Source organism: Fukomys damarensis, unplaced genomic scaffold (genome assembly GCF_012274545.1).
Source record: "Fukomys damarensis isolate Sample0158 unplaced genomic scaffold, DMR_v1.0_HiC HiC_scaffold_21, whole genome shotgun sequence".
Taxonomy (NCBI): Eukaryota; Metazoa; Chordata; class Mammalia; order Rodentia; family Bathyergidae; genus Fukomys; species Fukomys damarensis.
The window spans coordinates 40,092,624-40,105,253 of NW_022900933.1; the positions used below are offsets into that span (position 1 = coordinate 40,092,624).

Genomic DNA, 12,630 nt, shown 5'->3' on the forward strand with positions numbered 1-12,630 from the left:
TTGCAATATAGGTCCGAGCCCACCTACCCCCGCTTTTTTTGTTTTGTTTTATTTTGAGGCAGGGTCTCACTATGTAGTTGAGACTGACCTGGAACTCACTATGTAGCCCAGGCTGATCTTGAACTCACAGCAATCCTCCTGCCTCAGCCTCCCGAGTGCTGGGATTACAGGCATGCGCCACCATGCCCAGCATCCCAGCCCCTTTTTATTTTCATTTTAAGTCACAATTTTGCTCAATTCCCTAGGTACCAGCCTCGAATTTAGGATCCTTCTGTCTCAGACTCCTGAGCAGCTGGGATTACAGGCATGTGCCACTGCACCCAACTCTGTGTTGCAGTTGTGATAGAGCTGGATTGAAGCAGCTGTGAAAGGGACCAAGGTCACAGGTTTGGAACCTCACAGATGATGCTGGTGGCCAAGGCAGTGTCTGCTGAGAGAGGCTGGCTGGCTTCTGGGACAGCGTCTTCATACCTGTGTGGAATTCATTCTCTGCCAATGAACATTGGCAGCACAGGGTCAAACTTTGATTGGGAAAACAGGAGCTCCTCTGTGGGCACCTGGCTGTGACACACCTGTGGGCCTCAGTTGAGAGTCTTTGTCTAATTCTATCCCTTTACTTTTACAGATGAGGAAACTGAGGCCCAAAGAAGTTGTCCCACTTGGTTAAAGCCTCACAGCAGGCCAAAGCCAATTCTGGGATCAGAAACCTGGCTCCTGACACTCTGCTCACCAGAGGATCACTTTCCTGAAGCCAAGGTTTGCTTCCAGTTCATTGGTTCTTGTCTTACTTTTGTCACAAGAAGGCCTGTCCTAACCGGGCGTGATAGTGGACACCTACAATCCCAATACTCTTGGGAGACTGAGGCAGGGTGATTGCAAGTTCAAGCCCAGCTTTGTCAATTTAGCAACTTAGACCCTGATTCAAAATAAAAATAAAAAGTGTTGGGAGTGCAGCTCAATGGTTGAGCACTTCTGGGTTCAATCCCCAGTACTGCAAAAAAAAAAAAAAGCAAGAAAAAAGGAGGTGCCTATTCTAACAGCAGGCCCCTATGTTGGAGCTATTTAGGGTTTTGTTTTTTTTTTTATACCAGGGATCGAACTTAGGACCTTGTGCTTGGGAGGCAGGCAACAGCACCACTGAGCTCAGTCTCCATCTATTTAGGTTTTAAGTCCAACCTAACCTGCTTTTTTTCATGGCTCAGCATTGAACTTTCCCCTGGGGTGTTGAGGGTCCCTGGGAACTATGGAGGACCTGGGCCTTGGGCTCCAGGTCATGAGCCTGGTGGCTGCGTTGTGCCCACGAGTGTGGTCTGGCATCCAGGTGGGTCCTGGCTCAGTTTCAGCCAGATTCTACAGAACAGCGCAGGCCTGAGGCTCCACTGGGCACAGCCAAGCCACACTGGGAGCTGTGGTTGTGACCTGCACTTACTAGCAGTACGCTTAGCCATGGCATTTCGCCAGCTCACGAGTTTCTGCTTTTTATTACACATTAGCACAAGGTTAGCTCACGGAGGTGAAATACACTGACATTTCTAGCCAGATTCCAGGTTAGCCTGGCTTTTAATTTTGCAGGATTGGAGGGAGGTGAGGTTTTCCTGTGGGGTTCTCTTAGGGTGGGTGACATATTGTTTTCCTTCATGGCCTCAGCAGTGTTCCAGTGCCGGCTGCACATTCTTCTCCCTTTTCCTGTGGGCTGTGACGCAGGGCGGGGTGGGTGTCTGTCCTCGGTGGTGACCCTGCGTTGGGCCTGTCCCTGTGTGAGGATGGGGCGGGGCCCTTCTCCTGGCTTCTCAGTGGGGATCCTGTTCAAGTATGAGTGAGGCGCCTTCCGGGCTAAGCCCCAGACACTGGGAGTGGACCTGACCCCTGGCACAGATGTGGGGGTTGTGGCAAGTACCTCTGGGGTGATTTGTTGTGTGGCCTGGTCACAAGTGTCCTTAGGGTTTCCATTCATTGGGATTAGACATTGTTTTATTGGGGTTAGAGATAGGAAGTGTGAGTACATTTTTGAGAATCACATTTTAAGTTTATGTTTTTAGTAACATAATTTGAACATCACAAAATCCACCCTATTATGGTTTCAGTATGTCCTCAGTTGTACAATATTGCCACTACTTCATCTTTAGAACATTTCATCATGCTGACATGATAGACTCTTAACTCACTCCACAGATGAATGGGATGAAAGGTTCGGTTCGGTGGGGACAGTGCAGCCTATGGTCCTGTGCATCCACTGCCCAGCAGGTGTGATGCAGCCTGGTGACCTGTTGCAACCCTGCCACCGTCTGTTGTGTGCCTGGGAGATCGAGAGGCCCCAGGGAGCGGTGAGCTCTACCTTGGGCTCTCACGGAAAGGGAGGTGGTAAGTGTGGTGGGACAGAGGCCTGCAGAGGGCAGAGGTGTCCCCAGTGCAGCTCCCTGTCAGATGAGCATGAGGTCAGGGTTCTGGCAGAGCATTGTCTGAGTTCAGTGCAGGATGCAGCTACACGTTTCACCCCACGCGCACCTGCGAAGGCAGCCTCTGGGGTGGAGACCTTGACCAGGGCAGTGCACTTTCTGTAGGAGCTGGGTCTGTTTCTCTGCCATAGCAAAACAGGCTCTCGTGTTAGAAGCCTGTGAGATGTAGGAAATGGGTTTAGTAGCATAATCTCATTCAAACTGTTCTTTATTTAGAGAAAAAAAATTAAATGAAGGAAGATGGTATCTTGATATGTCAAAAAAAGATGATATTTATTAAAAGCGGCAAGTTCTCACACTTAGCTGCACCCTGTTGCATTAAAAAATGGAAGGGGTTTTCCTTACTTGTCATGAGGGTCATGGGCCATGCTGTTTTAACGAAAGGCACGTTAGGGCTGGGGATTTAGCTCAGTGGTGCCACTGCCTGCCTCACAAGCATAAGGACCAGAGTTTGATCCCCAGTACCAAAAAAAAAAAAAAAAAAAAAAAATAAAAAAAAAAAAAAAAAAAAGTTAGCAAGAGAAAAACATGCAAGTTTACATGACATGGGAGACCTGAGTGAAGACCAGGAGAACTGTGTGTTTCCATGCTGAGGTGTAGTGAATGATGCATGGCCTGTGTGGATGAGCAGGGGCAACAGCTGGGATCTGACCTCACTGACCTGTCTGTGCAGCCAGCCTTCCTCCTGGGTATGGGCAAGGCCCCTCTGGAAGGAGGGTCTGTGACCTGCTGCTAGACAGTGGGTCAGAGAATGTCTTCTTGATCGGCTTTGAGGAAGAGGAATTCTGGTTCCTGTTCATCGCTTTATGGGGAGGAGGAGGGAGGAGGGAGAGAGGAGGACAGAAGTCCTCCTTGAGGCTGCTTCTCTGGTGTTTCTGATATCCTTCAGCTCCCACTACACTGTATGCTCAAATGCTAGGCTTTGGGGGACAGTGGACCCTCGACTTAGGAACTCAGTTTATTAGAGAGGGCTGGTTGTTACTCCAGGTGGTCAGTGGAGGCTCAAGCTCCTCTCTCAGCAGCCTTCACAGTCTCTCTCCTGCACATAGGCAGATCTCAGTGTCCTCAGAGAGACTCTGGCCCAGGATTTCTCAGCCCCACACAGGAAAGGATGTGTAGTACTCCTTCTGGAGCTCTTTAAGGGTTAAATCTGTACCTGAGACCATCTGGAACCACAGGTGGCTGGCATTTGGATTGTAAGACTTTGGTCATAAGTTGAAACTAAAAGTCCTGTTGTAACCCAGGTTGTTCGAATGTCAGTCTGGTTGTAACCTGAGGGTCCACTTACCATCTTCTGAGCACTGACATTTCTGTGTTAATTCATTGTGGCATTGAAATTGTGCCCCCAATTCAGCAGGCTGAGTCAAGGCATTTCCAGAGTAAGGGTCAGGACAGGGCTCAGGCATGGCCCTGTGAAGAGACACACTGTCCATGTCCAGATGTGGAGAGGTCCTCTGGAGCATCCTTGCAGCCGTGCCCTCAGCACCCGTGTGTCCTGGCCTACCAGCCTTACCTTGGCTGCAGCTGCCTGCTGCCCTTTCTTGGGATGATCCTCAGCCCCAGTTGTGGGTGCGACAACCTAGAGCACAGGGGCCTGCTTGGTGTAGATCCTTACACAGCATCCCAGGCTTGGAGAGTGCTGCTTCCCTCTGCCTGGGACCTGGGGGGCCTAGTGGTGCTGTCACCATTCATCCCATGGCTGCTGTGGCCTCTTACAGCTGGCAGGTCCGAGACTTGTCAGGCAGATCGTTCCCCGCCTCCAAGTTTGCACACCTGAAATTCTGTTTATAAATAAAGCATTAACTTAGAACAGGGCTTCCAATATATGAGCTGTTTGAAAATAACTCCTGTATCACCTTTAATAAAGATAATTTTGAAGCGTTATTTAATGCCTGGAAGTCAGTTGGTATAGAGGTTTAATTTTGTGCTTGGAAAAGACGTATCAGAAGAAAAATACTTTTTCGTAAACACATCGTCAGGGCTCTGTCCAGCAACCCCCAGCTCAGTTAATAAGTATGAAGAACTGTGTAGCACATGCGTGCCCCTGTGCAAGTGTGTATCAGGCACCGGCACAGCAGCAGACTGTACCCTGGGATTCTAATGGATTTTTTCCTATAGAATTTGTAAAATGTGATATTGACTTGATACTTAATGCCGAACCAGTTTTTTTTCCTGAGCCATTTTTTAAGCATTTGATTTTCTTATTGCCTTTACCCATATTTATAATGGAAAACCTGAGGTTCACAGAAAGTAGTTAGTTTCTGCTTATCCTTCAGTCAGTCAGGAGCCCGAGACTCTCCTCGGGAAAGTCCATCCAGGCCCATCCATGTGCCAGCCCCTGCCCTTGGTGGCATTTGCACCCCACATGAGGCTGGCACCCTGCCTTCCTCTTAGCTGCCAGCTGTCAAGGCACCGTCCTGGGCTTGCCCCGCCATGGAGCCTGGATGTATGTCGGTGAGCCAGGGTGTGCCGGGTGGCTCCTGAGCTCCATCTATTTCCTGTGCAGGACTCATTTCGATGCTTTCAGGTTCAGCCGTCAAATCCTTCCAGGACAAGCCCACTGCTTTTTCCAAGTTATCAGTTGCTTGTTTTTCTACCTCCTCCAAGAGGTAGGAAGTGTGCAGTACAGATGGCTTTCTTTGCTGTCTGGCTCCCCCTGTGCTCTTTCATGTCCAGAAATGGATGAGTCACCAGGGGTTCAGTTCATGGGGATCTTCCTGCTCAGGTGCAGAGACTGAGGAGAAGCAGGTATTTTGCAAACTGGTGAAGCCTGCTCAGGGTCTTGTGCTGCTTTAGTAACAGGCAGCTCTCCTGCGAGTTACTTTCCTCTCAATGCTTAGTGGGTGCCTTGGTCCCAGCTGACATCTGGTTACTTGTGCTCACCCTGGTCACATGTATGCACAGACCACTCCCTTACACCCACTTCCTGGTGCACCAGGTCTTTTCTGGAGTTGCTCAGTAGCAGTGTCCAACTTATATTCAAAGATTTAGTTTCACTTTTTTTTTTTTTTTTGGTACTGGTGATTGAACTCAGGTCCTTGTGCTTGCGAGGCAGGTGGTAGAACCACTGAGCTAAATCCCCGGCTCAGTTTCACATTTTTCAACAGAACATCATACTAATGTAGTCACTTTTTTATATGAAGCATGTTGGCAGGAAAATTTTAGGTTCAAAGTATTGATTGATTTGGGGGCAGCTGAAGAGATCTGATGTTGCCTAACAAATCAGTAAGCCACAGTGAATCATAACTACATTAAGCAAAAGCCAGTTTTGCAGAGTACTTTGTCTGAAAAGCTAGTTAGATGAAAGATCTGGGTGACCTAGAAAGGTTGCACTTGTATCCATATCTAAGTGAAAATAACTGGACCGGTTGGATACCATGTAGGAAGGTTGGTCCCGGTAATGGGAGGGTCACGTTTGATTATGAAGTGGATTCGTGCCAGAGGGTTTCAGAGCATGAAGAAGATTCTGTTCAAAGAAATGTCACAACAGGTATCTTAAATTTTCAGTGTGGCTCTTCTCTCACCGTAATGTAGTTTTTTTGGTTTTTTTTTGGTACCGGGGATTGAATTCAAGTCCTTGTACTTGTGCAGCAGGTAGTGGAAACATTGAGCTAGATCCCCAGCCCCTCTCACCATAATGTATGCCTGGGTTTTACGTTTTAGGCGGGAGTGGTGCCACTGAGCTAAATCCCCGGCCCGGTTTTACGTTTTAGGAATAAACCAGTGTGTAGTGGTGATGGATGTGTGGTCAGGTGCCAGGTGGCTGAGAGTGTGGGGAACTTGTCAGTGCCCAGAGTAAAAGCAGACGGACGCAGCATGCTGCTGCCCCAAGAGCCACACGGGCAGCTGAAGTCCTTCACCTTGCTCTTCTCTTCCTCCTGCTCAAGTCCATGTAGATAGCACTGTCCAAGAGTCAGCTGAACTGCTACTCAGTTCTTATATTCAAGTAGTAGGAACAGTTATTCACGCAGTGTGAGAAACTATTTTGTGTGTGAGAGAAACTATTTGTGTCGCCGAAATCTTATCCCTTAATTGAAGTCAGAAGTGGCCTCTCTGGGCCGGGGATTTAGCTCAGTGATTCCCCCGCCTGCCTCGCAAACACAAGGACCCGAGTTCGATCCCCAGTACAAAAAAAAGAAGAAGTGGCCTCTGTTTCCCCATAGTTGCCCTGTGCAGTGCAGCTGACTGTGCCTGTGCCATCTTTGCCCTGAGAGCATACAGAGTCTACTTCATCCCTCTGAGGTTCAAGACAGAGGAGCGCAGCTGGCTTCACAATGGGGTGTGAGCATCTGGGAAGCAGCACTGCTGTGCAGGGGTTTGAGGTGTGTATTTTGCCTTTCACTCTAGCACTAGTTCATGTGCAGGGTTTGAATTCACAGACTCAGAGTGGTGGAGAAAACTGGTCATAGCTACAGAGGAAGCCCTGGTCTTCGAGACCCCAGTGACTCTGATTTTGGGCAAATTATTAAATGCCATTATCCATTGTCCTAGTTCTCAGCTATCCAAGGAGGGAGCTTCTCCTTGTGGTAGCACTAGGAGTTGGACCCAGGGCCTTGTGCATGCTAGGCAAGTAGTCTGCCACTGAGCTGCAGCCCCAGCTGTCATGTTACATTACATATGTCATGTCATGTCATGTTTTGTGATGCTGAGACAGTCTTGTTACATTTCCCAGGCTGGCCTTGAAATTGCAACTGTCCTGCCTCAGCCTCCTAAGCATTAAATAATATTTCCAAGATAACTTGAGAGTTCACACAGCAAATCTAATGTAATGGCATAAATCTTGATTGATCCTTCCAACACAGGTCACTGAGTGTGCTCCTGTTGATGCCAGCAGTGCCTGGTAGCAGACATATTAGAACATGGTCCATGAGGCTGACCACACAGCCACTTGGAAATGCATACTGTCGGGGTGTGGCTCAATGTTTGTGTCCAGCTTCCTCTTCTCTGTATGGCAAAAAGAAATATTTATAGTCATGGGAAACACGTCAATAATAATCACAATGGCTGGGGATTTAGCTCAATGGCACTGTGCCTGCCTTGCAAGTGCAAGGTCTTGAGTTTGATCCCTGACACCAAAAATAATAATAATAATGATAATGATGATGATGATGATAATCACAGCCCCATTGTACTAAGTTACTGCTAAGTGTTAGTTTCTACTCTAAGGGCCGAGAAAGCAAACATGACAAGAACTCGCTTCTTTGTCCAGGAGGCTTGGGCTGCGGAGAGACACAGGCTCAGGAGCACTGTGGGTAAGGTCAGTTCCACTGGCAGAGAAACGAACGCCCTGGACACACCTTGCTATGGTGCCGATTCAGCTCCATCCCAGAGGTCAGAACTAAACCCAGGAGCTCCCCACAGAGCTTCACCCCCAGCCCTTTTGTTTTTTTTTTTGTTTTTTGTTTTTTGTTTTTTTTTGTACCAGGGATCAAACTCAGGACCTTGCGCTTGTGAGGCAGGGCGGCATCACTGAGCTAAATCCCTAGCCCCCTGTATTTATTTTTTTGAGACTGGGTCTTGCCAAGTTGCCCAGGATGGGCTTGAATTTAATTCTCCTACCTCAGCCTCCCAGAGCATTGGGATTACAGCATTCACCAGCACACCCAACTCAAAAATTATAGTTTAAATTTCACAGTCTTTGTTTCCCTCCTAAATTTAATACCATAACATTTTTAATCAAAATGAAAACTGTCAGTACATTTGAAAACATTTTCCTGCAGCTGTGCCTTAGAAAATGAGGTAGACGATGAGTGAATGTGTAGAAATTGCTCATGTGTAAAAGTCCTTTTGATTCTCATCTAGGGGAGATGCTGCTTTCCTGTTGGGTTGGTTACGGGGGAGGAAGCTGGGGAATGCGTAGGGAATGAGCTGCAGGTTTCGGAAGGACGCACTCCTGCAGACCCAAGAAGAGAGTGTGGGTCAGCATGCTTCTCTCACTGTCTCTGCAGACTGGGTCCCCACTTTCCCCAGTCTAGCTGGCTCGACAGATGCACCCTGTGTCATAATGTGCGTCACTGAGGTGCTGAGGGTGGCTCTGCTGTCTCACAGCCATGGTGTCTTTGTGTGCATATATTCAAGGGAATGACAAAGTTTTAACATCCTCCTGGTACTTTCCCATCTGCAGAGTGCTTCTGGGTCCGGACTGATAGCCACTGGACACACGTGTGATGGGGTGTATGGGTCAGGGACCTGTGTGCCTGCATTACGCTGTGAGCTGTCCATAGAGTGCCATGTTTCACTTTGGAGCCTTCTGTTCCTTAAAAAACTCACAAGGAAGAGAATTATAAAGAAGTATCATTCACAGTGCCATGCCACACCTGAAACAAAAGGAAAGGATCACTGAAACGAATCCTGTCTTTATTTAGAAATTTGATTTTTTTCCATTATGGATTTCTGCATTGAATGTGATTTGGGGAGTGAGGTTTCAACCCAGGGCTTCAAGCAGGAGCTGTACCAGAGCTGTATCTTGTGCTTTTTATTTATTTATTTATTTTTTTGTTTGTTTGTTGTTTTTTGAGACAGGGTCTCACTATGTAGTTGAGACTGCCCTGGAACTCACTATGTAGCCCAGGCTGGTCTCGAACTCACAGTGATCCTCCTGCCTCAGCCTCCCAAGTGCTGGGATTACAGGTGTGCGCCACCACGCCCGGCTTGTGTTTTTTATTTTGTGAGACAAAGTCTTCCTAAAGTTGCCCAGGCTGGGCTCAAATTTGTGATCCTCCTGCCTCAGCCTCCAAGGTAACTGGGGCTACAAGCATATATCATGCCTGGTTTCAAATTTTATTTATTTATTTTTTTTTTTGTACTAAGGATTGAACTCAGGACCTTGCACTTGCAAGGCAGGCGGTGGCACTGAGCTAAATCCCGGGACCTTAGTTTGATTTTTTGAAAGCACTACATTAAAATATTACAAATCTTGCTGAGGTTTGTGGTGCTTCCTGAAGTGTACACTATTTGCCTGACCCTAGTCTCAGTGGGCATAAATCTGTCCTGCTGGTCCATCACGGTACAGACAGAAGTCTCCAGCAGTAATCTTCTTACCATGAAGAATCAAATGAATACCTTACTATTAGAGGTTATCAAAATAGGCAAGCTAAATTTTTTCTTTCTCAGTGGTAGCTTCTGTGTCCCAGGGTGGGGAGAAAGGCCAGAGTCTGCCAGGACAAATTCAAGCACCCTGGGAGGACAGGGCCCTGGGGCTTGTGCGACAGCCTGGCCTGGACAAGGCCTGGCTCTGTCTGTGGGCCGCAGAGGCTGCACCTCCAAGCCAGGAAGAGTGGCAGAAAGCGGGGTAGGCTGTTCTGAGCACCCTGCAGAAGGACGGGGAGGTGATGGGGTTTCTCCTCTGGGGTATGTTGGGGGGAACCTTTGGGGCTCCCTCTCCATCCTGGCGGCTTTCCATACTGGGTTTCAGCTTGACTCCCTGCAGGGCATCCCTAAGGAGTGAGGTTGCAGAGCCCTAAACTAAGGGGCTGCTCCACATTTGCCCTGATTCCAAGTCACTGGCCTGCATCCCCCCCAGAAGCCCAGCTATATTTTAAAGGATACAGTGAGGGCTGGGGATTTAGCTTAGTGGGTCCGCAAGCACAAAGTCTTGAGTTCGACCCCCAGTGCCTAAATAAATAAATAATACAATGAGGGTGAGAGTGTACCTCAGTGGTAGAGCCCATGCTTATGTTGTGGGCCCTGAGTTCAGTCCTTAGTACTGCACTTTTTTTTGGGGGGGTACCAGGGATTGAACTCGGGTCCTTGTGCTTGTGAGGCAGGCAGCAACACCATTGAGCTAAATCCTGGGTCCCCTTTGTACTGAAAAAGCAAAGCAAACCAGGAAGAAACAAAGCAAAGAAAAACACATCTTGTGCCAAAAAATCCCTAGCAAAGTTTCATGACAACAGGGCTAGAATTGTAGCTCACTGGTGGAGTGTTTACTTAGTGTGTACAAGGCCCTCAGTGTGATTTCCAGTGCTGAAAGAGAAGGGAGGGAGTGAGAGAATGAAATAACAAATGTAACACCTAACAATATAAATTTTTTCCATGTCCAGCAACTAATTTTTAAAAATTGCTGCCATGCAAAGAAATAAAAAGATATAATTAATCAGAATGAAAATCAAATAAGAGAAAGCCCCAGAAAGCAAAGAAGATGAAGTAAAGACATTTGAAAATATAGAGGAAACATGAGCATAATCACAAAGAAAATGAAAGCTGCAAAAGACTGGAATAGAACTTAGAAGATGACAAATGAAGTCTGAAAAGACAAGTGCACTAGAGTGATCGAAACAGGTCAGTGCCACAGCAGAGAAGATGCTGAGCTCGAGATGTGGCAGCAGACTCTTCCCAGACCCATCACTGAGCTGTAGCACCAGCAACTGGGGACAAGCTCACAGAGAGAGCGAGAGAGAGAGACAGACAGACGGACAGCCACTGGGTGTCCAGAAGGACGGGGGAAAGGGAGTGTTTGGAGAAATAGGGCTGGAACATGTCCAGAGTTGATGGAAACTAAACGTGAAGCTCAGAAACAAAGGCACTCAAACACAGACCATACCAAAGTTCTGCGTAATTGTGTTGCCCAAAAGCCAATGACGGTGAAAAAAAAGTCTTAAAAAGCAGCCAGGAGGAAAGATGTAACGAGTAAGATAGCAACCGCCACGGACTTGTGGTCATGTGTTGTGTGAGCCAGAAGATGGCGGCCTGATCTTTAACCAGAAAAGAGACCCGTTGGCTTAGAGTTCTGTACTTGGCAGAAAGAGCTTTCAAAACTGAAGGTGAAGACCAGGGATTTAGCTCAGTTGGCACCATGCCTGCCTTGCAAGCGCAAGGTCCTGAGTTCAATTTCTGGTACAAAAAAAAAAAAAGGTGAAATGAAAGGTTTTTTTGTGTTTTTTTTGCCAAGAAAAGCTGTCAGAATTTATTGTTAGCAGAACTGCACTACAAGAAATGTTAAAGGAAGCTCAAGAAGAAGGAAAATGGTATCAGATGGAAATGTTTACACAATAGAATGAAAAGAACCAGAAATGGTCAGTAGATGGTTAGCATTTTCACTTTTAATAATTTTTAAAATTGATGATTTAAAGCATAATTATTGGATAGTGTGATGTTTAACATTTGTTAGAGGTAAATAAATCACAGTAGTGGCAGGGATTTAGATCAGTGGCACTGTGCCTGCCTTGTAAGTGCAAGGTTTGAGTTGGATCCCTGGTACCAAATCAATCAGTCAAACACAGCAATGCAAAAGTTGGAAGGGAGAAATAGAAATGTATTATAAGGCTCTGTACTGTCATAAATTAAAGATGCTCATTATGTGAGGGGAGAGAAAGTATGAATTGCCAACATCAGAAATGTAAGGTGGTTTATCACCAGAGGTCATACAGACATCCAGAGGTGATGAGGCATACTGTGAATCCTCTTATGTCAGTAAATGTGATGACTTAAATGAACACAGTTACCAGGACTACTTGAGAGAGAGAAAACCTGCACTTTCTGTATTTATTAAACAAGTCGAATTTGTAGTTAAAATATCTCAAAAGAAAACTTTTGTTCAAGAGGATTCACTGATAAGTTGTACTAACCATGTAAGAAACAAAAGACTGGTAATCTGACAGAGATTCAGACATTGAAGAGGAGACTATCTCCTAAGTCGTCCTGTGAGCCCAGCACTACCCTGGTAACAGGACCGATAGAAGATGTTAGGAGAAAGTAAACTCCCCACAGTGTCTGTGGCACCCGCCAGCATCCTTCAAAAGTTAGAGCAAGTCAGATCCACATGGCAGCAGTGGAGGGGCTGACCCGTGAGGACTGAGTGAGGCACACTCACAGCACAAGGGTGGTTTAACGCTGGGAAATCCACCAGTACCTCCCTCTGCTCAGAGACTGAAGAAAAACTACAGTGACACAGGTGGAGTGTGGACAGCACAGAAGGCAGGAGGCAGAGGAAATGGTGCGGCACTGCATGGTAGCTGGAGACAGAGGACAGAGAAGCAGCAGCAATATTTAAAATAGAATGACTGAAAAGTATCCAGAAACTATAAAAGACAGCAAACCAGATTCAAGATGGCTCCAAAAATGAAAGGATAAATGAAAAGGAATCCACACCCAAACAGAAAACCAAGGAGGAGAAAAGCTTAGATGTGTTCACAGGACAGTGGCCAGCTCCTCAGGGAAGGTGAGAGGCCATGGA

General features: G+C 47.0%; 1 protein-coding gene across 10 annotated transcripts in view; it reads left to right on the forward strand.

The window, feature by feature from the left end:
• Traf3 (TNF receptor associated factor 3) overlaps positions 1–12,630 on the forward strand; it is a 70,971-nt gene that overhangs the window by 17,799 nt on the left and 40,542 nt on the right. For 8 of the 10 annotated variants that reach the window (XM_010607262.2, XM_010607268.3, XM_010607264.3 and 5 more), the window contains exon 2: positions 626–756. The exons of the other annotated variants lie outside the window; for them this stretch is intronic. The gene's annotated coding sequence lies outside the window, so the exon portion shown is untranslated. The remainder of the gene's footprint in view (positions 1–625; positions 757–12,630) is intronic. 10 annotated transcript variants of the gene reach the window in all.